Source organism: Sapajus apella, unplaced genomic scaffold (assembly GCF_009761245.1).
Source record: "Sapajus apella isolate SASKATOON/1434 unplaced genomic scaffold, GSC_monkey_1.0 scaffold111, whole genome shotgun sequence".
Taxonomy (NCBI): Eukaryota; Metazoa; Chordata; class Mammalia; order Primates; family Cebidae; genus Sapajus; species Sapajus apella.
Window position 1 is genome coordinate 1,604,286 of NW_022437051.1, and position 24,540 is coordinate 1,628,825.

The window sequence follows — 24,540 nt, forward strand, 5'->3', positions numbered from 1 at the left end:
TTTGCCTCACATATCTCAAATAAAAACTGAAGAAGAAGGCAATCTGCAAACATGAAGGGTGCAGACGAAAAGAACACCTGCTCTCTCTGTCTGAAGGAACAGAAAGGGGCCTGTCTGGCAAGACAGAACATTTTTAGATAATAACCACTCTACTCCAGACAGGACCCTAAAAAACAGCTGTGGCTCCAGTCCCATCCACACCAGCAAACGCTGAGTGTGAGGCCTAAACTTTTACCATTGTGAAGTAGTAACGAGATCCTCCAACACCTGTACGTCCAAGGGTGGGGTCCAAGAAAGCCAAGTAGGGGGCCAGGACTTTCCAGCTCCACTGGCAGTCATGACCAGCCCCCTACACTACTGCGCTATCAATGAAAACAACATGGGGGAGTGAGATTCCCACCAACTATAACAAAGAGCTCCAGCCACACCCCCTCAATGCCAACAGTGGCTAAATAAAATCTGAACTTCTATCTCCACCTGGCAATAACAAGGCAGTGGCCCACCACCACTTGCCAGAGCAATGCCATAAGTCAACTAAAACACAAGGGTTAAATAAGATCCAAACTATCCAGATTTCAACTAAAAAAGAAAATCGCTCGTCCTACCAAGAAGCTAGATCTCAAGCTGCACAGCATGAAGAAAATACATGCCAGCACTGACAGAACAGAGATGTTCAAGTCACCTGACAGACTTTAAAGCAGTCATACTAAAACTCTATCATTAACAAGGACACACATGCTTGAAACAAACAAGAGAAAGAGGCAGAAAAGAAAAAGAGGCTCAGCTCAGGAAAGAAAAGCTATAAGGAAGTAACAAAAGGAAATTTTAGAACTGAAAAATATGACAACAGAAGTAAAAAGCTCAGTAGATGTGTTCAACAGCAGAAAAGAAGGAAGAAGGAATCAGTGAAATGAAAGGTGGAAAAGAAAGAATTACCCAAACTTAACGAGAGAGAGAAATCGAGAAACAGGCCAGAATGAAAAAAAAATTAATAGAGCCACAGGGACTTGTGGGACTACGAAAAAAAACTATCATTCTCATCATCAGAGTTCCGAGGGAGCACAGACAGAGGGCAGGGCTTAGAAAGTACATGAAGAAATAATAGCTGAAGAGTTCTGAAATTTGACAAGAAACAGAAACCCAAGATTCAAAAAGCTGGTTAAACCTCGAAAAACTAAAGACAGAAAAATTTTTGAAAGCAGCCAAAGAAAAATGACATGACACCTACCTATAAGGAGAAAAACAATTTCAATGACAGCTGATTGTTCATCAGAAAACACGAAAAGCCAGAAGAAAGTGGCACAATGCTTGTTAGACGTTGAAAGAAAAGAAATGACAACCCAGAATCCTATGTCAGCAAAAATATCATTCAGGAATAAAGAGAAAATCAAGATATTTTCATGAAACTAAGAGAAACTGTCACCAGCAGACCTACCCTGAAAGAATGGTTACACGAAGTTCTCTAAATGAAAAGGAAATCAAACTAATCAACCTTGGAACATCAGGAAGGAAGAAAGAGGGTGTGTAAAAACATAAGTGTAAAAGGTTTTCTTCTTCTGGAATTTTCCAAATTACGTTTGACAATTGAAGCAAACAGTGTAACAGTGTCTAATGTGGTTCTAAAGGTATGTAGGAGAAATATTTAAGACATTTACATAGCTCCCACATGTATCAAATAACCTGTTATAAACAAAAGTGTTCAATGAATTATAGTGAAAGATTACAAACAAATGTCCATTAAGCGATGGCAGCTTAAGTAAGTAATGACACAGCCATAAAGCAGAGTATTATGTAACTATTAAAAAGACAGTTAGGCCAAGCACTGTGGCTCACACTTGTAACCCGAGCACTTTGGAAGACTGAGGCAGGAGGATCACTTGAGCCCAAGAGTTCAAGACTAGCCTGGGAAATATAGTGACATCTCTAAAAAAAAATTTTTTTTTAATTAGTCAGGCATGGTGGTGTGCACCTGTAATCCCGGGCACTTTAGAGGCTGAGGCGGGAAGATAGCTTTAGCCCAGGAGGCTGAGGCTGCAATGAGCTGTGATTGTACCACTGTACTCCAGCCTGACCTTGTCCAGAGCAAGACCTTGTCTCAAAAAGTAAGAACTCTGAAGGTATGCTGTTATGGACAATAAGCAGGGCCACAGCAGTGTGTCCTGGATGCTATCATTTGTATGAAGATAAATACACAGGCAGAGACTCTCTCTCTGGAGAGACACACAAAAGCTGGTAAGAGTATTTGCTGTCAGGCAGAGAACTGGCATCTAGGGATCAGAGTAGGCTGTGGGAGGAAGGGACAGGTTTCCCTGTATACTATTTTCATTCCTTTCCAGTTTATTGTCTATTTAGTATAATCTAATTTTAGAAACTTTTAAAAGAAAGTGAATAATTCCCAACCTGAAGGCACGACTTGGAAGGATTCAGCTAAAGCTAAGGGGAAATGATAAAATAGTGCTTCCATGACAGCTAGGTGTTTACATGTATTTAAACATGACTACAGATTTTATGACATCCTGGAAAGGAAAAAAAAACAAACCTATTCTCACTCTATTCATACTAGCTCCATCAAAAAGGAATTTTTTTTTTTTTTTGAGACTTCAGAGTCTGGCTCTGTCGCCCAGGCTGGAGTGCTGGAGTATAGTGGTGTGATCTCAGCTCACTGCAACCTCTGCCTCCCCAGCTCAAGCAATCCTCCCAACTCAGCCTCCTGAGTAGCTGGGACTAAAGGCATGTGCCACCATGCCTGGTTAATTTTTTGTATTTTTTGTAGAGACAGGTTTTTGTCATGTTGCCCAACTGATCTCGAACTCCTGGGCTCAAGTGATCCTCTCCCCTCCACCTCCCAAAGTGCTGGCATTATGGGTGTGAGCCACTGTACCCAGCCTGAAAAAGATACTTTTGACAGTCAAATAATAATTTATTGGAAACTCTTCTATGAATGTTGATCCTAAGGCCACAGCTAGGGAACAATCTGATTTCAAATCATTAGGCCTTTGCCTGAAGACACAGCAAATGTGACCTCAGACCCTCAAGGATCCTGGCATTGTAAACCCAGTTTGGTCAAGTGACACTGACACGGTCTGGCTCTGCATCCCCACCCAAATTTCACCTTGAACTGTAATAATCCCATGTGTTATTGGCGGGGCCAGGTGGAGAAAACTGAATCATGGGGATGGTTTCTCCCATACTGCTCTCATGACAGTGAGTTTTCATAAGATCTGATGGTTTTATAAGCATCAGGCATTTCCCCTGCTGTCATTTCTTCTCTGGCCTGCTGCCATGTAAGACGTGTCTTCCGCCTTCCACCATTACTGTGAGGCCACCCAGCCATGTGGAAATGTGAGTCCATCAAACCTCTTTTTCTTTATAAATTACCCAGTCTCAGGTAAATCTTTATTAGCAGCATGAGAACAAACTAATACAGATGCCAAACATAAAACTTTAAACTGAATATTATAGATCATGAACCTGTAAATCACCAATAAAGAAGGGGGCGAACAGGAAAAAGCTAACTCATTTTAAGCTTTTTGAAGGTTTCACTTTCATCCAATGTACAGAAATCAAAGCCAGCATCGGTTGTAAAAAGATAACATAATTAAGGATCTCCAAATCAAGGAGGAAAAGAGCAACATGTGGGTAAGAGCAAATGCTGTAACTCCAGCATCCTTCCACGAAGTTCTGCCACGTGTCATGAGATCCACAACCCCAGAAACATCATGACCTCCACAACAAGGCCCCTGGAGCAAGGCCCCAAGCTCAGGTGAGACCAGGTCCTGCACAGTCACCCTCCAGAGACTAACTGGAAACCCTTCAACCAACTGCAGGGTAAAGTCAGCAGCAGCAGCAGCAGCAGAAAACCCAACCCTGAGAGCCAGGAGCAAGAGCTTCTGACAAAGGGGAGGGCGGAGGTAGGTCACTTTATGCCCAAGATGATCTTCCTAGATACCTGCTGAGGGGTGGGGGAACCATGAGCATCAGCACACCAGGAAATTGTTACCATATGAACACTGCACCCCACCACCACACACACCTTTCTAAAGTCCTGCCTTTTCAAAAGCTGATGTCCAAATCCCTGCTCGGCACAAGTAACTCAGGGACTTCCCTGCTGGCCCTGCCCAGTCCCCATGTCACACTTCCCCATGGCCCAGCTGCTGCTGCCGCCTCACCCCTGCCTGCCTCTCCAGCCATATCTGGGCTTTCTCTCCATCTGAAACGGCCTCTTGTCCACTATCAAAATTTCATCCCTCTTTCGTAGCCAAGTTTCCTTACTTTCTGGAACTTCTGCTGACCAACTTCCACCCAGAATTAACCTCCTCCTTCCAAACTACAGGAGGGACTATCCATCATCACTTACTATCATCACAGTAGGAAGAGGAACTTAGCCATCACCTGTGCCGGATGTTCCCTCATTTAATTCTCACCAAAACCTAGCATTTGGTTTCTACAGGAGAGAGGAGGAACCTGAGGCCCAAAGAGATTTAAAGCTTCTGACTGTACCAACAGCTCTCAAGGTTTGTGACTGAAATGGTCTAATAGACAAAAGTGTGTAAATAAGTAACCCAGGAAGAGCACAGAGAGATAACGGCAGCTTGTCTGTGTCATGTTTTATCTTTAAAATAAAGGTCATTCTATTGCACAAGACAATGTGTATATGTCTGTGATTATTTTAGTATTGAAATCATCTTTCACGTTACTTATCCTCAGGTAGAACCAGTCCTCCATGCAGATGGACCACACGAGCCTATGAGATAGCCCAATATGACCAACTAGGCCACACTGCAACCTAAGGGTGTGGGGCAGCTTTATTCTACACATTGGACTTCATCCCTTACAAGGGGCCTTTATATCATCCTATCTTATTTTACCTTCACAATGGGCCTGTCCACTGGTAGAATGGATAGTTATTTCCATTATCTCACAGACCAGGAAACTGATTATCAGGGAAAGTAGAAGTGCCTCACCCTATACCTACTGAAGGCCCTGGCAGAGATGGGCACCTGGAGCTTCTGACTCCTAGGCTTGTAATCCGTGTTTCCAACCATCCTCTTCTGTTTATCAGCCCTCAATAGACCCTGCCCCCCGGCCATCTCTCAGACCCATGAAATCCAAATACTGATGTCTCAACTCATTGCCCCAGTCCAGGTGCAGCCTCTGCAAGGCAGGGGGGCTCTGGGTTTCCTCACTTGCCTCCTCATCCCCTGCCTGCTTCACCAGTCTATCATCCCACAGCACTCCACACAGATCATTGTTCACTGACATTCTCAAAGTAACAAGGAGTCAAGAAGAAGAAGAAGATACATTAAGTAGAAAGAAAGTGTAAGGGGCACAACGTGAGGAAAAGGGAGAAAAATTGAAGCAATAAACAACTGAGAGGGCAGAAAAGAGTCTTACCCAAGCAGCAGCCCCAGCTGAGAAGGGCAAACGTGCCTACACATGGATCAAAAAATACAGTCATTCTCAGAACTGTGATATGAAGAAGGCAAACAGGAAAAGTCATTCTGAAAACACCTACTTATCGGTTTCATTCAAAGCACCCCTCTGAACAGAGAGTAATACTTCATAAGTGGAAAGGACAGTCTTGCTCCTAAATGTTTTGCAAAAAGTGTTTAACAAAGGATCATGTTAAGGGCAAAACACAAATATACCAAGAAAAACAGAGTTCAAAATTAATCACTTCCAATTTGAAAACTTTTTAAAATACCATCTGTCAAATAGTGCAAGTCTCTGAAATTGTCAAATCATATATGAGTAGGATTAGTCCCAAAAGTCAGAGCAGGACAAAGCTTTCCCGTCCTGAGCCCCTCCACAGTGCGCTCAGCTGGATACTCCCTCAGGGTCACAACTCGTGAGGGTGGAGAGATTACACAGCCATCACTTTTCCCTGAATCCGTCACACCCAAATCCCCATTTCAGACAGAGGGAGACAACATAATAACTCATGGCAATGGGCCAGTCTTATCCAGACTTATAGGCTTTGTGGGTATAAACCAAGGCCACAACGAGAGTCCACATCAACATCACATTAGCAACGCAGGCCTTGCCCACCTTCATGCTACATGTCACTGTTTTTTAATACCCTAAAGAGAATAAATTAATAGAAGACCATTTTCCAGCAAAGACAATTCACAGGCAGGCTCTTGCTCCCCTTCCCTCTCTGTCACTCACAAGTGTGTAAATATGACTGATGAGATTTGTAGCACTCAAGTCCACATACGAGGCAATACCGCCAATACTAGTCAAATTCCTGTGGTAGCACACACCACTTTTAGAAACAACTACTTCTTGGCTGGGTGAGGTGACTCATGCCTGTAATCCCAGCACTTTGGCGAGGCCGAGGCAGAAGGATCACCTGAGATCAGGAGTTCCAGATCAGCCTGGCCAACGTGGTCAAAGACTGTCTCTATTAAAAATACAAAAAATTAGCCAGGCGTGGTGGTATGTGTCTGTGGTCGTCACTACCGGGGAGGCTGAGGCAGGAGAATCTCTTGAACCCGGGAGGTGGAGGTTGCAGTGAGCTGAGATGGCGCCACTGCACTCCAGCCTGGGTGATAAGAGTGAAACTTCATCGAAAAAAACAACTATTTCTTAAGATGGTAGAACCAAAGCTAATATATGTATCATACACGGGAAAATCTGTGTTTTTATCTTTTTATCCATGTATATAGCTAACATATATGTTTAATTTTTCTACTTTGGAACACTGAACATCATTTCCCACACCTTTTCTTTGACAACAGTCGTGTTATACTATTTGACAAGAACCTGTCAAATAATCATCCTGAGATCTTCTTATGGTACTGAAGGTATGAAAAGAAATACTAGAAAGAGGTTTTATTAAATAAATAAAAATAAGGCTGAAAAAAGTAAATTTAAAAGCTGAGAAGAGAGTACAAAGGAAAAAAGTATTTTATTTCATTCAAAAGGCTTTACAATAGGAAGAGGGAGATAATCAAGAAAAAACCCCATCTTAGTTTACAGGTAGTATCTTCTTACTATTTTTTTGTAGAGACAGGGGTCTCACTATGTTGCCCAGGCTGGTCTTAACTCCTGGGTTCAAGGGATCCTCCCACCTTAGCCTCCCGAAGTGCTGGGTTATAAGCGTGAGCCACTGTGCCCGGCCTACAGGTAGGGTAGTGTCTTACAGAGATGTTAACCTCATGTGCACATCTAGAATCTGAATGCTCACTCGGCTGGTAAAACCAAGAAGCTAATGCTAATAGCACGCTAGTCTGGTTCAAAATATTGTTTAGTATCTTAACCATATTCCAGACACCTTAAAGATCAAGTAAGATGCTGGCAAAAAGGACCAAAGGAACACACTGAGCCTGCAGCAGCTCTGCCCCCAGGACAAGCACTCAAGTGAGACCCCCAGAAGCATCTAGGCTGGGCTCCGCCACCGACCAGCCGTAACCCCTCTGAGCACCAGACTCCTCAGCTGTGAAGCCGCAGGGTTAAACCTGTCCTCTTAAGGCAACCTTCCCGCTTTGAAGTTACACATGGTAAAGAAAGTACTGGCGAAGAGGAAGGAGATAAAGTGTATCGGGGTGCCTGCCCATTCTTAGGCTGTTTAATTAAAAGATTTGTTTTGTCTCTCACATTCTAATAATGGATTTTTCTTGGCGAGAACAGAAAAATTACTTTTCAGAAAACATTTTAATTTCCAAACTTAACCATAATTAAATTTATGACGCCCAAAATGTGAACTTGCTTTTGTTTTCATATTAAGGAAATTTTATCTTGTGATCACAAGCTTTCAGTGAAAGGAGTAGATTGCCTCTCTGAGTAAGATGACTGGTGGATGGATATATATGCTCTACCAGACAGCTTATTAGAAAGAAGTACTTGAATATTACAAAGCACATAGAAGTATCATACTCTCATGCCCAAAGCACACTGTAGTCTGTTCAGTTGTTAAGTGTCATGAAAATTATATGGAGGTCTTAATAAAAAGTTCAGTTTCAGTCAAGGTAAGCAGTTTGACAGAAATATTGGTCATTTACTCACAAAATCTAGAAAATTCCCATTTATTAGGGCTTAGTGTATCAGCACTCTTATGTTCTTTCATGTCATCTCTTTTAATCATCTCACAGTCCTCTGAGTTAGCTATCATTATTCTCGTTTTACAGATCAGACACTGAGACAGAGAGAAATTAAAATATCTTCCCAAAACAGAACAGCAAATCACGGAGCCAAGATTCCAACACAGCACTTCCAACTCAAATCCAAGGATCCTTCCCCTACCCTTAGACGATCTGGGTTATCTTATACTAATAAAAATATGCCATGTCTCAACTATTTAGGTTACTGATATATCAAGATGATTCTCACACTGACATTCTCGCCATAATATGGCCTCCCTATCTGTGCTGGTGCCATTCCTTGACAAGAGAAAATGCACCATAATTTTTCTCAGACACAGCACTGAATATCTAACACACTTCCAAACCAACAAATCCATGATGTCCTTATTTTACAGATGTAAAAACAGAGGATCACAATAGGAAGCTAATCCCTAGTGGTTCAGAGGCTAGGAGAAAGAACAACAAAAACCTAGGCGGCTGAGTAACCAACCTAAGGCACACCCTGCAAATGGTGTAACCGAGGTCTAACGTAGCCTCTGAGGCTGCAAGCCTGAGCCTGGGACCTGATGCTTAAGGTGCTTCTTTTTCCCCAACAAAACCAGCATGGCTTTACTGGATTCTACAGGAAGAATGCATATCAAAACTCCAAGGAGTAACAGTTCAGCCAATGAAACTGAAATTTAAAATACAGCATTTGTTTCTAAAGCATTTGCCAGATCAGACAGAATTCAAAGGTTGGAGCAATGACTGCTCGTGCTACAACCTCAAGGACTGTTTTTCTCTCTCCCCCACTCCACCACAAACACACACACACACACACACACACACACACACACACACACACACACAGTGGTGTGGGGAAGGGATGAGAGGGAGAGAGATGGAAGGGATAAGAGGCAGGGAAGGGATGGAGGGAGGGAGGGAGAGAGGAAATGAGAGGAAGAGAGGGAATGAGAAGGATGAGAGGGAGGGAGGGCATGAGAGGGAAGGAGGGAGGGAGGGCATGAGAGGGAGAGAGGGAGCGGGGGAATGAGAGGGAGAGAGGGAGGGAGGGAATGAGGGGAAAGAGGGAAGAAAGGATGCTTCCAAGTATGAGCAATTGCATTTCCAAGATCAAGCATGGCTAGAAAACATGTAAATAACAGTAACAGAGTAATTCAAATTATGCTCCTCTGCAATTAGCAGGCTCAGTTTATAAACACATTCACCAGAAAGGTTTATGACCAAAGATTAATTTAAGTATTAAATTTTTAAAAGTTCTATACACATAACATTTTCTGAAATATCTCTACTACATAAAATTATGCCCACCTACATAGTTATGCTAGTGATATACATGTGAGCAAAGAAATCCTTTTCTTATTAAATTCTGTTAAATTTCAAATAACCATTATCCTCAGTTCCAATGGACACTCAAATAACAATAGTTAAACTTCCAACCTCAATCCTCTTTTGTTAAGTAGTGAATGCTCTACACTACAGTTGCCATTATGTCATTAATCTATTTCCAAAGTGAAAAATGCCTGTGAAATTCAAATGGTATCTCCTAATTTATCCATTTGATAATCTGATTGGGAGTCACAAGATAATTACATTCTCCCTCTTTCCTTTCCCACTCTTCCCTTCACCTATGTCTTTTAAAAAGTTACCATGAAATTTACTATGGATGAATGTGAAACGATGGCAGCAGTTCAACACCTCATCACTTCTTTTTTTTAAATGATGAAACTGAGATAAGGAGGGACTTAGGAACAGGACAAATGGGACACACGGGCAAAGTCTTCCATGTTCCAAAGCTGCTCTTTCATTTTATGTTAAAACTGCTACTAACAAAGCCAGTCACTACTGATCTGTAAGTCAAGAAATCACGGTTAGCTGCTGAATAATCAAAAGTTATTTCAGATAATCAAACTCTCTAGAAATTTTCCAATTCACGTGTTTAAAAGGCTTTGATTAAATACCTGTTCCAGCAACAACAGAAATTTCTTTCATAATACATGGCCACATACCTAGAATAGTTTGCAATGTAGTCGAAATGACCCAATAACAGCAACCACAAATGCAACTACCAATTTACCAGTTACTACATACCAGGAACTGAACTAGGTAGGTTACAGTACATAATCTGCACACTCACAGCAACCCCATTTTCTCCCTGTTTTACAGATATGTAAACTGAAGTTAAGAGTTTAAACAACTTGCCTACTATCACAAACCCTGGGATGACCTATGTCAGCTATTTCCAAACTCGTTTGTCTGAGGATTTCTTTATAACTCAAAATTATTGAAGAACCCAAAAAGCTATGGTTTATATGGGTTCTATCTTTTGAAATTTATCAAATTGGAAATTAAAACTGAGAAATTTTAATTTTTCTTCATTTTAAAATAACAAAAGTTCATTTATGTTATAATAAAACCTATTTCTACAAAAATAACTTTCTCAAAACAAAAACTGATGAGATGATGCTGTTTTGCCTTTTTGAAAACCTAATGTCTGGCTTAAGAGAAAACAACTAGGTTCCTGTATCTGCTTCAGCATTCAATCTGTTTCACTATGTTGCTTTGGTTGAAATGCAAAAATATGAAGAAAATCACAAAGTCAAAGAACACAACTCACTGCCTAGACCCGTTAGACCGCTAGCACCTGGTAAGATTCTGGTAGAAGGTGACATGCTATTTTTTAGTTCAAAATAATTTTTTTAAATATCCAACCCAAACAAATATAATAGGAAAAATCATTACAACTAAATACAATGTGGTTGCTCCTTAAATTGTTTAGTTAAAACAGAATACTTGTGCCTTGCCAAGTAAGGGGCCCGAGGGCTTGCTGCCCTAGAGGGGGTTCAGGGTACTTTCCCAACTCAGTCTTCCTCCACTGCTCCCTGAAATGCATGCAACCGTCACCCCATTGCACAAACCAGAACACAGCACCCAACACATCTCTAAACCACGTCCTGTCAAGGCCACCACTTAAATCTGTCTCAAACACAACCCTTCTCTTCACTTCCACCATCTTCCACCTAGAACACACCTCCTCCCCACATATCTAGTCTCAGTCATTCTGATTCACTCTCTGGAGGAGCCTGCCAGCTCTGTCTGTCTCTTTTTCTCTCTCCCTCCACACTTACCCCTTGGCTTAAGCCCCTTCAATGGCTTCTTACTGCTCTTAGTAAAAATACCAAAATTATTACTATAGCCTACACAGCCATGTTTAGTCTGCTCCTGCCTACCTTCAGGGCTCACTGACCCTCGTCAACACACGCATGTGCTCTCTCGTTCCAGCCAGACTAGCCTTCCTCCAGTTCCTGGATGGCAACAACACTCAGGCCTTCCTTCTACACAAAACACCCCTACCCCAACCACTCTTCAGGTCTCAGCTCAACCACAGTGTCTTCAGCAAAATCTTCCCAAAGCCCCAGCTGGGATCAGGTTCTCTCTGTTTTAGGCTCTCAAGGAACGCACCTGCCACATCAGGTGGCTTGATGTGGGTTATGAATGTCCATCTAGCCCATGAAACTGTAAACAACACAAAAGCAGTGACAGCATCTGCTTCGTTCCACATTTTAACTCAACGCCTGCTAATGAGTAAATACATAATATCCATTAGATGAAAGGACAGCATAAATGTGACAGAATATACATATATATGTATAGAAAAGAATGAGTCAATCAAGACAGTTGGTAAATACATAATATCCATCAAATGAATGAAGGACAGCATAAATCTGACAGAATATACACACATATGCATAGAAAAGAATAAGTCAATCGAGACAGTCAGTCCAATTTACTTTCCTTTATCTTCACCACTAGGTAATAGCTGGTATTTAACAGAAGGAAGGGGAGGAGTTGGACATCCTGGCTAAGTGGCACCTACCGAGAGCCACCGCCAGGTCGAGGTGGGGCTGGATCAGAACAGAAATGGAGCAGCTAGGATCCTCTCAGCCGCAGGCAACTGTCAGCACTTGTTTTGCTGCTCTTCCCTACAGGGATGGTTTAACTTCACTCTGCTTTACCAGGAACTCTGACAGGGTCCAGCTGACATTGTACTTCATATTTTGGAAAATCTCTGACGCTGGTTTCAACTTCCTTGTGACCTATGTTATTTATTTACATCTATGTCCCTGTGGGTCACAGTAAACCTTCCTTCTACTGTATGTAACATATATGTATGTGTGTGTATCTTAATAAATATTATCACACTGAAATGCATACTCATTCACATTTATGGCGCACTTACGTGCCACATGCATTCTTCCAGTTAATTCTTACAAGCTTTGCCGAAACCGGGGGTTACAGGGGATATGTGACTTAAGTGCCCAGGGCCACAAGCAGCAGGTGGCAGCGCCACCACTCAACCTGGCTGCACATTAGACTCACCTAGGAAGCTCAACAAAATGGTGACATCTGGGGGCTTCCACAGGACTGGGATGGGCTCAGACAGGACACACTGTAAAGCCACAAGGGGCATGGATCCCATGGGTGCTATACCCGGCCAGGCGGCATCTTCCCTAGTGCCTGCCCAGTTCTTCACTCCAACATCCTCCTGCCTCAGTCCATACGGCTACCAACACTGCTCGACTGACAAGACTCAACTCTGTCCAAGCACCCCAGAGCCGCTGGTGCTGCCGCTGATGTGGCAAGTTTTTCAAAGATGTTTAATAAATTTGTGATAGGTTATATGGCATTTAATTACTGCTTTAAAGCCCCCAAATGTTAAAAGGATTTCATTTCTGCTCTGTATAAGACACAAATATACTTTAAAAAGTGTACAAATGTGTCTGAGGCACTTTTTTCTGGAACAGTGGTTCCAACCCGGTGGGCCAAGACAGGAAGTCCAGAGGCACAATGGCTTCTCCTCATTATAATTCAATCTAATAACAACGAGGGAACCGAACCACAAGGCCAAGTGCGACTGTGATTTGGCTGTGGAAATTTCACTCCTTCCTCAGAACAAAACCAGGAGGTCCTTTCTGTCAGTGTTTGCCCATGCTAATTCAGAATACTGCACCAACGGGGGAAAGGTTTCTGAAACATTTCTGGCCTGAAGTTAGTATTTTACGTTTTGGACAAAGGGTCCCAGGAATATAGATATTGGCTTTAAAGTCATCATTGGTTCAGCGTCAGAGAATCTGCAGATAACTGCCACTTTAATGTACCACACTGTCAAAGCAATTTTAATAACATTTTTTAAATGTTACACACAATCCTGCTTTCCTAAACACAGCATTTTAAGCAGTATTTTGCTGCTTCTTGATGCCCACCCAAAGTCACTGTCCTAAACCCCAGGGACTGTATTGATGTGACGCAGCAGCTGCTGCCTGCAGTGAACTATGTGTATCAACACTAAACGGAGTTGCAACTGTGGGGTTTTCTGGGGTGTCAGCTTATGTTCCTACAGTTTTTGTCTCCTTCTTCACTATCAGGCCAGCTGGAAAACTGGACAACACAGCATGTTTGCAGAGAAGGTTTGAGAACAAAGACCTAACTGCCACTCGGTGTGTGTGAGAATGGGCATGTATGCCTGTGAGTGGATTGTGAGAATGAGTCATGTGCCTGTGTGAATGAGAGCGTGTGCGTGTGTGTGTGAATGAGAGCCTATGTGTGCATACGTGTGAATGAGGTGTGAGTGTGCGTGTGAATGAGTGTGTGTGTGTGTGTGAATGAGAGCCTATGTGTGCATACGTGTGAATGAGGTGTGAGAGTGTGCGTGTGAATGAGTGTGTGTGTGTGTGTGTGTGAATGAGAGCCTATGTGTGCATACGTGTGAATGAGCAGGTGTGAGTGTGTGTGTGAATGAGAGCCTATGTGTGCATACATGTGAATGAGAGCCTATGTGTGCATACATGTGAATGAGCAGGTGTGAGAGTGTGCGTGTGAATGAGAGTGTGTGCGTGTGTGTGAATGAGAGCCTATGTGTGCATACGTGTGAATGAGCAGGTGTGAGTGTGTGTGTGAATGAGAGCCTATGTGTGCATACGTGTGAATGAGCAGGTGTGAGTGTGCATGTGAATGAGCGTGTGTGAGAGCGTCTGTGTATACGTGTGAATGAGAGCACGTGTGTGCATGTGTGCCTGTGAAGGACAGCATGTGTGTGAGGTTAATTCATCCTGGGAGCAAGGGAGGCCACATAGAAGATTCAGAGAGCAGAGGTACCATGAGCCAGTAAGAATATGGAGTAGTGTTCTACTGACAACCGGAGGTTTTAAATTTAAATTTTAAAAAATTTTTAAGGAATAAAAGGTATAAAATTAAATAGGAAAAATGAGTCAAAAATGAGTCAAAAAAAACTACCAAAAGCTGAACCAATGATGACTTATTTTGACACAAAATAAGTCAAAAAATGTTTTAAAAAGAATACAGAATAGCCTTTAAGAGTTCAGGCTCAGAAGCCAGGTTTTCTGAGTTCAATCTGACTCCCCCACTTTGTACCCTGATGACTGTGGGGCAGTGACTTAGCTTTTCTGTGCCTCAGTTTCCCCTCTGCTAAATGGCGATGAGTATCCACCTCATAAGATCATTACAGAGACTGAGTTAAAACTCACCCAAGATTGAGAACCATATCTGGCCCACAGAAATTACTGTATTTATGTTTACTGGCAAGAGAACCCTCTGAAGAGAATGCAGAATGACTTGATTCAGATCTAACAGGACTGGTTATAAGAGTAAGGACCGAAAACAGGAAAGTAACTGAAAACAAGGAGGATGGGCTGTAGGGAACAGCACCCTAGAGGACAACAAGTGACTCAGCTCAAGAAAACAGGCATCCATCACAGACTCCAGTCAGCAGGACCAGCCAGGACAGCGCCGGGCAAAGTGGACAAAAGCCAGAGGGGCATGAAACTGTGTCCCTGACAAAAGCCACCTGACGCTTCTAAATACCAAGTGGAGGCAAAAGAAAATTAACTTGGCCTTAAGCTGGAGGTGAAAAAATGAAGGCAGACCAGCAAGCTCTGTGTTCCCTGGGTCGGGGGTTCTAGAATAACACAGAAACAGAGCACCTGCACAAGACTAGAAGGCACTGGTCCAGTGAACCTGCGTCAAGCTGAGTATCAGGAGACTGGAGGTGGGATCCACACAATTGGAAAGAGAGTGGTGCCAAGCACCCATGGTAAACCATGCCTCTGAACTTCCTGCAGCACAGAAACGGGAGCTGGTGAGGAGGAGAAAGGTAACAAAAGGGCTGCGAAAGCAGGAATGAAGTTAACAAAGAAATTCCCTCTCCCTTTACACTTGTCCTAGAAAGGTGACCCAGGATGAACACCTGAGTGGGCTTCTCCAGAAGCGACCTGTCCAGCCCATGTGGCTGTCCTCACCAGGTCCTTCGAACCTTGTCCCTACCCAAGACCCAGCCCCAAAACAGAGCCGGCACTGGCACAGGGGCACACAGCCTGACTTCAAACAGGCCTATGCACTCGGTTGGCCATGTAACTAAGAAATAAACGTAAGTATGCAAATTTACACTTGACTATGACTTGCTCAAATTTAGCTTAAAATACTGCAGGGCATGATTCTGAATTAGTGAACAACAATACATTTTTCACCTCAGTCAGCCAAACAGAGTTCAAATAAGATTTTGAAATTAGAATTCAGACTCATTTTCATCTAGGCTCTGAAATAACAGTTAAAAATTAGTCTCTGTTCACATTCAGCTTAGGTTTGATGAGAAAAACTACCAAAAGCAAGCATCTGTTTTGCAGTTTGAAAGCATATTACTTTTAAAAAATTTACTTCACATTCAGTCTCTATTTTTTGTTTGTTTGTTTGTTTGAGACAGTCTCACTTTGTCACCAGGCTGGAATGCAGCAATGCGATCTCGGCTCACGGCAACCTCCACCTCCCGAGTTCAAGTGACTCTCCTGCCTCAGCCTTCCAAGTAGCTGGGACTACAGGCGCCTGCCACCACACCCAGCTAATTTTTGTATTTTTAGTAGAGACGGGGTTTCACCACACAGGCTGGTCTCAAACTCCTGACCTCAGGAGATCCGCCCACCACGGCCTCCCAACGTGCTGGGATTACAGGCATGAGCCACCGTTTGTTTTCCAGTGAGATTCTGGAATGAGGCAGCAATTTCCTCATGAATCGGTCATCGGGAACTGGGTAAGGTGAACTCTCCAGAATCCCCATTAGGTGCTGAGTTGCACGACAAACATGGTCATCTCAAACTCAAGACATGCAGAAAGAGTAGTTGCAAAGTCATTAAAAAGCTATTGTGCCAAGTCAGAGGCCTCAAAACATCACAGCAGCTTCATATCTTCACAAGAAACGAGGGGACTAGTGAGAAAGAGCCAGGAAAAGCCAGGTGGGCCTGGTTTGCAGGGCTCCCCACTTTAGAGCCACTAGGGTCAGATCCACTCCACCTCCACTGCTCACCAAAGCAAACAACATCAACTTCACCAAACATTCCTCTTGCCACAGGGCAAGACATGATTCCTTCAGCATCACTACATCCTCCCACATACAAAGGATGCAGCATGATGCAGCTTTCTTTAGGAAATCCGCAACTTAAGTGAAAACTTCTTGCATTTACATACACGGTGATTCTTCCACTATTTTATCTATAAAAGACAGTCACAGGAAAAATCATGCAAGCATAGATACAGGACCTAAATTAAGAATAAAAAATTAAGAACAGAAGTCAGCAAGGCTTTTCATGTAGAGAAAAATAAAACCAGGTTAAGAAAGAAACCATTTGCAGGACCAAAGGGCACCATTTATTTTGAACAGTGCTTAAAAAAAAAAATAAAAAATCACACCCATAACTATTTCTTCTTTTAATTAGAAAGTTTGCCTAGAAATTATTAGTCTGTCAACCTATTTCCAAGTTTAGCAGAGTAGACAGTCACACTGCTGTATGAATTACCTAAAAGTATGGAAACCTAAATTATATACACACACATACATACATATATAGGTGCATGTGGAGAGAGATACATACACACACATACATAGGTGTATGTGGAGAGAGAGATATGTATCTCGTACACACACATATTTATGTAAATGTATATAAAGAAAGAGAAACAGGAGATAAAGCAGTTAAGATCAATTTGCAGGACTAATTGATTTGTATATCAAATGAGTTGATACGCATCTAAAATGAGCAGTATATCTAATGAGGTTTAGTTCTGAATAATCTCCAAATAATTTCTCCAATAATTCCCTCAAACCTGTAACTTAGCAATTTAAAAAAAACTCCAAATTGCCCAAAAAAAAAAAAAAAAAAAAAAAAGCGATGGTCTACTACAACCCGTCCTTCCCCCATGGCCCATGGCCACCACCCTAGCACCTGCGCCAGGTCGCACGCCCTGGACCATGCCTGGATAACCTTCTCTCCTGTCAGCCTTCCTGTCACTTTCCTCTTTCTACCTCGGATCCAACCTGTGTCATTCTGCCAGGGTTGCAATATTTCTAGAACACTTCTTTCACACCATTTCTTTGCTTAAAATGTTTAGTGCTCAAAGGGTAAGTCCAAATTCCTTCATATCACACCACATTAGAGATGCTTCACAATCAACCTCAACCTACTTTTTAATTAAATGTTCTTCAAGAATTCCCAACTCATGGTAATACAGCTGGGCACTCACAGTATGTCAAGATAGTACCCTACTTCACATGCATTAATTCACAAGAATATTAGGACATATATATTATTATGTTCCCATTCTACAGATGAGGAAACTGAGCACAGCACAGTGAAAGAAGCCGCCTACATCATATCTCACATGAGCAAGCAAAGGGGCCAGGGTTCTGGCCAGGCATTCAGGCTCCAGAGCCACACTGGGAACTGCCAGGCTGTGCTCTCTCTACCTCCACTGTCCCCATACAGCCCCCAAACATGAGCACCTTCTCCTCTGAGCTCTGAGGGCATGTTCTCAGTTACTGCTTACCCCATTGGTTGTCACTGTTATGGAAGATCATGACCACACCACCTGAGGGCACCGCAGGGACCCTGCGGACAAGAGGCCCCATATCTAAATCTGCCCATAGGACATGGCTGCCAGTGCTTCATAGATGAAAACTGACTAACTTCTCGGTAGGCTCAAGCAAGGGCATGTATTTTTCTATCTTGTTCTCTCCATCTTCTCTCTCCTAGTGGAAGAAAGCTTTGCAGCACCGTAGGTTTCCTTGAGAAAGTGTGGTGATCAAGCTGGGGGTTGGGGTTCCCCAACCTTTTCATTCCTCCATCCCAGGCTATAGGCAGACACAGCTACATATTTGGTGTAGAACAAGTTCATTAAACCTCCATCCAGGCCAAGAAGAAAGTTTCCTATTTCCCTGCTCCCTGCTGTTGATGTTCACCAAGTCCTGATATAAAAGAGAGCACTTAGGCAGTTCTGTTACATAAACTCTAAGCCCTTCACTAAAATCGAAGCTAAATGATTCGGTTTCTGCTTTGCAGCACAAACCCCATTTTATACTCAACAGTCTCAGGCTCAAGCTTTACTGATGATTGTTCCTAAAGGAGACATATTCCAAAAGGCCTGGGCTTAGAGCTTTTTTAGACTTACTGGAAATGGTACCAGCTGAATGTCACACAGCATCTTGCTGAAGGCTTTTGGAAACAGCTGATGAAAAAAGAGAACAGATTGCCGGAGAGGTGAACTATTCCTGGCAGCTTCCTCTTCACTCTCCCAATTCTGTCAACCCAGAGACATGATTAGAGACCCCTCAAGAATGCAGTGAAATATCTTACAATTCTCTGGAGCACAGCAGATTTGGCTCTGATAGACGGCTTGTTCATTATTACCAGACTGTGAAAATTAAAATAAATTAATGCCATTAAAAGACACAGGTCTGATTCCTTCAAACACCTAAAAGAAGCCACAAAAAAAGCAAACACCCTAGAATTAAAACTACATGACCAAAAGATCTACAAAGCTCTTAAGGAGTTTTGCTTTAACCCTCCCCTTTATTAACACAAAGAAAAACATGCTCAAACATTTCAGCTAAAACTGACCATCATCAACTTCTCTTTCCCTCATAGATAAAACTATGAAAGTAACAATCATTTCATATTTTTAACAGTCCTATTAGTGATCCCATTTTACAGATGGTGACATCAAGGCAGAAAGTAAATGATCTGCTCAAAGTCACATGGTAAGTGGTGGGTCAAGACCTCAGACTCAGATGCCAGAGCCCTGCTCTGGGCCGCTCTGCTCCACAGCTAATGGGATCAGCTTGTCTTCTTACTCCCTGAAAGCCACTGTGGAATGAAAACACCTCTTTGCAATCCACAAAGATGACGGATTCTAAATACCTCCTTGACAGAAGAGCTGCCCTGAGAGCTCAAAGCAAAGACTAGCATTCCATGTGGTCCCCAGCATTTCCTGGTCATCCCTGCAATCAGCTAGGGTCACAATGGAGCATAAGAAGTAATGTGTCTCACTTCCACAGCAAGGCAGTAAGTATGCCTCTCCTGTCTCTCTGTTCCTGCTGAAGAAGGTAGCCACAGGATGGAGGAGGGTTAATCTGCATGGCTTTTTTAAGCAAGAAATACACTTTTGCTGTTCAGTGGGTTATGAAAGCTAGTATTAATGACTCTACACTTCAGTTTCTTTCCTGCCGTACTCAAGCTGGGCTTCTTCTTGCCTTGTTTCCTGTAGCCTAGAGTTTGGTCCCACTGCCACCAGCGGAAGAGTTGAATTTGCTCCCAGAGGCCATCCACAGTAATGGCTAGAGTGATCTCCAGGGCAACAAGGCCATGTAAGCAGGTGGTCCGCAGCCCTCCTTCCAACTGGGCCCCATTCCAACCAACTATTAAAGGCTGCCCGCGTTCAGAACCGGACACTAACGAGCAAATAAAGCATGCCACATCGTTGCATATAATAAAAAAGCCCCGAAGGCAACAGGGAATCTTGCTTTTGTTCTGTGGTATCTTCACCACCATTTACCCAATTAAGTCCAACTTCGAAATTCAAGAGATAACCAGGTAACTACATGGCATGGTGCTTCCCTAAACTCATGACTTATTTTATGACCATTTCCAAAATTAGATTCTAATTTCTCCCCAATCAAAAGGATTTTCTATTTTATTTTTTTAAAAGACAGTGTCCCACTATGTTGCCCAGGCTGGTCTCAAACTCCTGGGTGCAAAGAATTCTCCTGTTTCAACCTCCCAAAGTGCAAGGATTACAGGCATGAGCCACTATGCCTGGCCCTCCATTTTAAATAGAGTGCTGCATACCTGGCTAAAGAGCACATCTGCAGAAGCCCTCCAATGTCAGCATCATCAAAGTAACCGGCAGGTAGCCAAGGACAGAAGTAACACCTTGCAAGGCCACACACATATGTACCACAAGTTTCCCAGTCAGGTCACATGGCACTGAACAGCACCCCATAGGTACCAGTGTCATAACCTGCCAAAAATGTCAGTTTTCTTCTTTGATCGTTTTTGAAGATCAGCTGCCAAAAACACTGTATAAAGCTGGTCTTTCAAGAATGACGGGGAAAAAAGAGCAACTATTTCTTCCTGACATCCAGTATACCAATTCTATACTTTTTAGTATAGAAGAAAAGATGCCTTTTTAAAAATCACTGGTTTTTATGTATAAAACTCTCTGTCTTGATCTGTGTAGTCAGAGCAGGCATGACCACCTGCTTCATCCACAAGATGGCTGAGCCCACACGTGAAAGGTACGGCAGGAAGGAGCTGGCCGACAGCCCGATATCTGAGTGGGGCCATACATTCCCAACTTCTCCCAAAACCTCAGCCCGACCCAGGCTTCTAAGCGTGCGACAGAAGCTGGGAAACTGGTGTCAGCAGCTCTGACTTCTCTGCTCGCATCCTTTCTGTCTCCTGCCAAGAGCAGAGGAGGCAGATGTGAGCAACAAACACCTTCCCAAGCAGTCTCTGCTGGAGCCTGAGAAAAGGAGCCCAAAACTAATCACACCATTATCCAGGCTGAAAGCCCTTCTGCATTCAGGACCCGGCTCCTTCTCCTCTCAGAGTCCACAAAGCCCTTCTGCCTTCAGGAAAGGGTTTCCATCTTCTCAAGGCCCAAAAAGCCTCTCTGCCCTGAGAATCCGGCTCCAACTCCCTGAGGGCCAACAAAGCCCTTCTACCCTCAGGGCTAGGCTCCATCTTCCTAAGGCCCACAAAGCCCAACTGCCCTTGGGACCAGCCAGGCTCCATCTCCTCTGAGGAACACAGCCCTCCTGCCCTCAGGACAGGACTTCCATCTTCTCAAGGCCCCAAAAGTCTTTCTGCCCTGAGGACTGGGCTCTATCTCCTCTGAGGGCCAACAAAGCCCATCTGCCCTTAGGACCAGGCTCCATCTCCTCTAAGTGCATGGCCTGCCCCTATGCCACCCTCCCAGCTTTATTGTGCCTCCTGGCTTTTTACGTGCCTTAAAATCCATCCTCAGGAAACTACTCATCTTCCCCCCGAAATACATCAAGCTTTGCCAAGTTCCAGCATCTCTGCCCCTGCTGTTCCTTCCGCCTAGAATGATCCACTTCATCCTGTGTCCTTGTCTCTTCTTTATGGAACTAAGTCTTTGCATCCTTCAGAGCAAGGTCACTCTCAAGGCACAGCTTGACAAGGCTTCAGCTCAACTGCTCAAGCTACCCCAAGTACGCTGCGTTTGTGATGCACCCTGCTTCCAACCAGACTGTTACCCTAACCGCCTTTTATGTGTGGCAATTCCGGAGCTACCACTTCAAAAACCAGTTCACATCTCACCTTCACTGTGAAAATCTCATCTGGCAGTGAAGCAAATCGCTCCCTTCCACCATGGCCCCAACGTGCTGAAGGCATGCTGCAAAAGTTTCACAATTAGGAGATGTACCATGGAGTCCTGCTCTGAGGCAGGCAGGTCTAAGATTCTCACCCACCCAATAATTCCCGCCTCCTGGTACCCATACTCTTATGTAATCTCCTCTTCTAAGTGCAGGTGGGGCCTGTGACTTGCTGATAATCAACGGAATCGTGCACAGGTGACGTCACCTCTGTGCTAAGGCAGCATGAGACAGTGACTTCCCCTTGGACGTTGTCTCTCTCTGGCTGACTCTGATGTAGTAACTACCATGCTAGAAGAAGCCACATGACACAGATCTCGGGGCAGACTCCAGTCAGCAGCCAGCAAGGAAGGAACTGTGGCCCTCAGTCCTGTAACTTGAAAGAAACAGAATCCTTCCAACACCCAGGTTCTGCGAGGGAACCTGGAAGGGGATCCTCCCCAGGCAAGTCTTCAGATGAGACCCCAGCCAGGGCAGTACGTTGACTGCAGCCTCGTCAGAGACTGGGAAGCACAGGACCCAGTCAAGCCATGCTCCGACTTATGCCCCACAGAAACTGTGATAGAGTCAATATGTGTTGTCTTAAGCTGCTACATTTCTGGTGATTTGTTACACAGCAAGGAAACTAACAGAGAAAGAATAGGCCTAGAAAACCTTGGGCTAAAAAACATCTTTATTTGCAAATCCACACTCTCGACGGCAGCTCAACCATAGCGGGGAACTGGTGAAGTCCAGGTCAGCGTCCATGGCTTTGCTTCTCTTCCCTTTGTGAAGGGGGGTGACAGCAACGTGCCTGCTGCATATCAGAACCCCTCTCTCTATCCTTCACTTCTCAGTCAAGTTCTGAAAAGTCAAGCCTCCAAATCTCTACCACATTTCCTGCTTGAGTGCCACTGGAGACTTTTTCTTCTCAGCTCCTGACATTCCCACAGCCACAGGCTGGGCCTTGAGCTTGCCTGCCCTGCAGTTAGTGGCAGTCAGCCACTCTCCTACTGAACGCTCTCCTCCAACGGGACAGCACTTTCCCCGACTGTCCTCTCACTGTGAGAGTGCTCCCTCGAAATCTTCAAACAGCCTCCACCCCTGCCCATTCCACACTGTGTGTCCCACAGCCTCTGTCCCAGGCACTTCCAAGTTTTACACAGTCTTGCTCTGCAAGTCCATCCTTTCTAATGATAAAGCTCAAATATACATTCTTAGGGCAGAATCACATAGGTCCAGTGACTCACTGCACATCCTCACCGCCGTGTCTCACAGCAGCTTCAAATTCTAAACATAACAAAGTAAATCATCCTCCCTTTAGCAACTTTTGTTGTCTACTGTATTTCCAGCAGTGGTGATTTCAGTCACCAATACCCACTGACTCACCACCTAATTCACCCCGCATTCCTTCCTCTTTAAACTCCCCGTATCCAACCACCCTGAGTCCAACCAGTTCCACCCCTAAATGTGTCTGAAATCTGTCCCACCTTTTCCAACCTTCCTTCAGACCTCTCACGACCTCCCTCTTTCAACTCATCTCCCTGATTCCAGTCTTGGCTTCTTCTAATCTGGCTCCCAAGTGTCCCATGAAAATGGCACACAAATTACCTCTCAGTGTCTTCCTTTCTTGGTTCCTTCCTTCTTATCCCTCCAACAAAATGCCAAGACTCAACCCACCATTCATTCCCCAGGCACTGTTCTGGACAGGACACTGGAGATAGAGCAGCAAGCAAAACATGGTCCCCAGGAAGCAGCCAGTGTTTCCAGCCTCCAGCTGCAATTACACCATCCCCGACCCAGAGCCTGACCTCCATCCTCTTACTCACCGTGCAAATTATTTTTTTTGAGACGGAGTCTCACTCTGTTGCCCAGACTGGAGTGCAGTGTTGTAATCTGGGCTCACTGCAAGCTCCACCTCCTGGGTTCAAGCAATTCTCCTGCCTCAGCCTCCCAAGTAGCTGGGACTACAGGCATGTGCCGCCACGCCCAGCTAATTTTTTTGTGTGTTTTAGTCGAGACGGGATTTCACTGTGTTGCCTAGGCTGGTCTTGAACTCCTGAGCTCAGGCAATCCACCCGCCTCAGCCTTCCAAAGTGCTGAGATTACAGGTGTGAGCCACCGTGCCCGACCGCAAATTCTTAATTAAATCCTCAACACTTAGGCTGATGTCCCCTCCTCTGAGAACACTGCCTTCATACTTCCCTACCGCCGGCCCTTCCCTCCCTCTTCTCTGCAGCCTCTGGACTTGCGAATGCCATGATTTTTCTGTCAAGTGGTATGGCAATTTATCTGATTATATCTCCCTCTGTCCTTCCATACTCAGTTCCTCCAGGGTTTCTATTGATCTCTGAATCATCCATGCCTTAGCACAATGCCTAATTTTTTGAGGGCAATCAATAACTGTTAAGGTAACTGAATCTCCGTCTGCTGCAGATTGAATTACTGTGTCCAACTGCCCACTCCCTCCCTGTGATGAGGTTACAACTCCCCCACCACTAGGCAGTCACAGGCTGTGTCCTTGCACACAGTGGGAGGTCACTTCTCCCCCTCCCTGACCATGGCACCCTTAGCCAATGGGATGGAAGCAAACATGGCATCTTCCCCACCTTGCTCTCCTGCCCTTTCCCATGAGAACAGCATGTCTCAGACCCAGACAGGAGCTGCTTCTTTGGTCTGGGTCCTGAAGGAAGACACTTGGACCCAAGCACAGCCCTGCAGAGCCACAGTTCACCC

General features: G+C 44.1%; 1 protein-coding gene and 1 long non-coding RNA gene across 6 annotated transcripts in view; both read right to left on the bottom strand.

The window, feature by feature from the left end:
* The window catches only part of CCNY (cyclin Y), a 266,513-nt gene that overhangs the window by 112,570 nt on the left and 129,403 nt on the right, over nucleotides 1–24,540 (bottom strand). The window contains exon 1 of one of the 5 annotated variants that reach the window (XM_032259781.1): nucleotides 18,597–18,618. The exons of the other annotated variants lie outside the window; for them this stretch is intronic. The gene's annotated coding sequence lies outside the window, so the exon portion shown is untranslated. Of the gene's footprint in view, nucleotides 1–18,596; nucleotides 18,619–24,540 lie in introns of those variants that run through there. 5 annotated transcript variants of the gene reach the window in all.
* On the bottom strand, nucleotides 2,840–23,712 carry LOC116537541. The gene is made up of 3 exons (XR_004263177.1): nucleotides 21,207–23,712; nucleotides 12,436–12,437; nucleotides 2,840–5,796 (listed from the first exon to the last, which is right to left on the bottom strand). It is a non-coding gene; the product is annotated as an uncharacterized LOC116537541 (long non-coding RNA).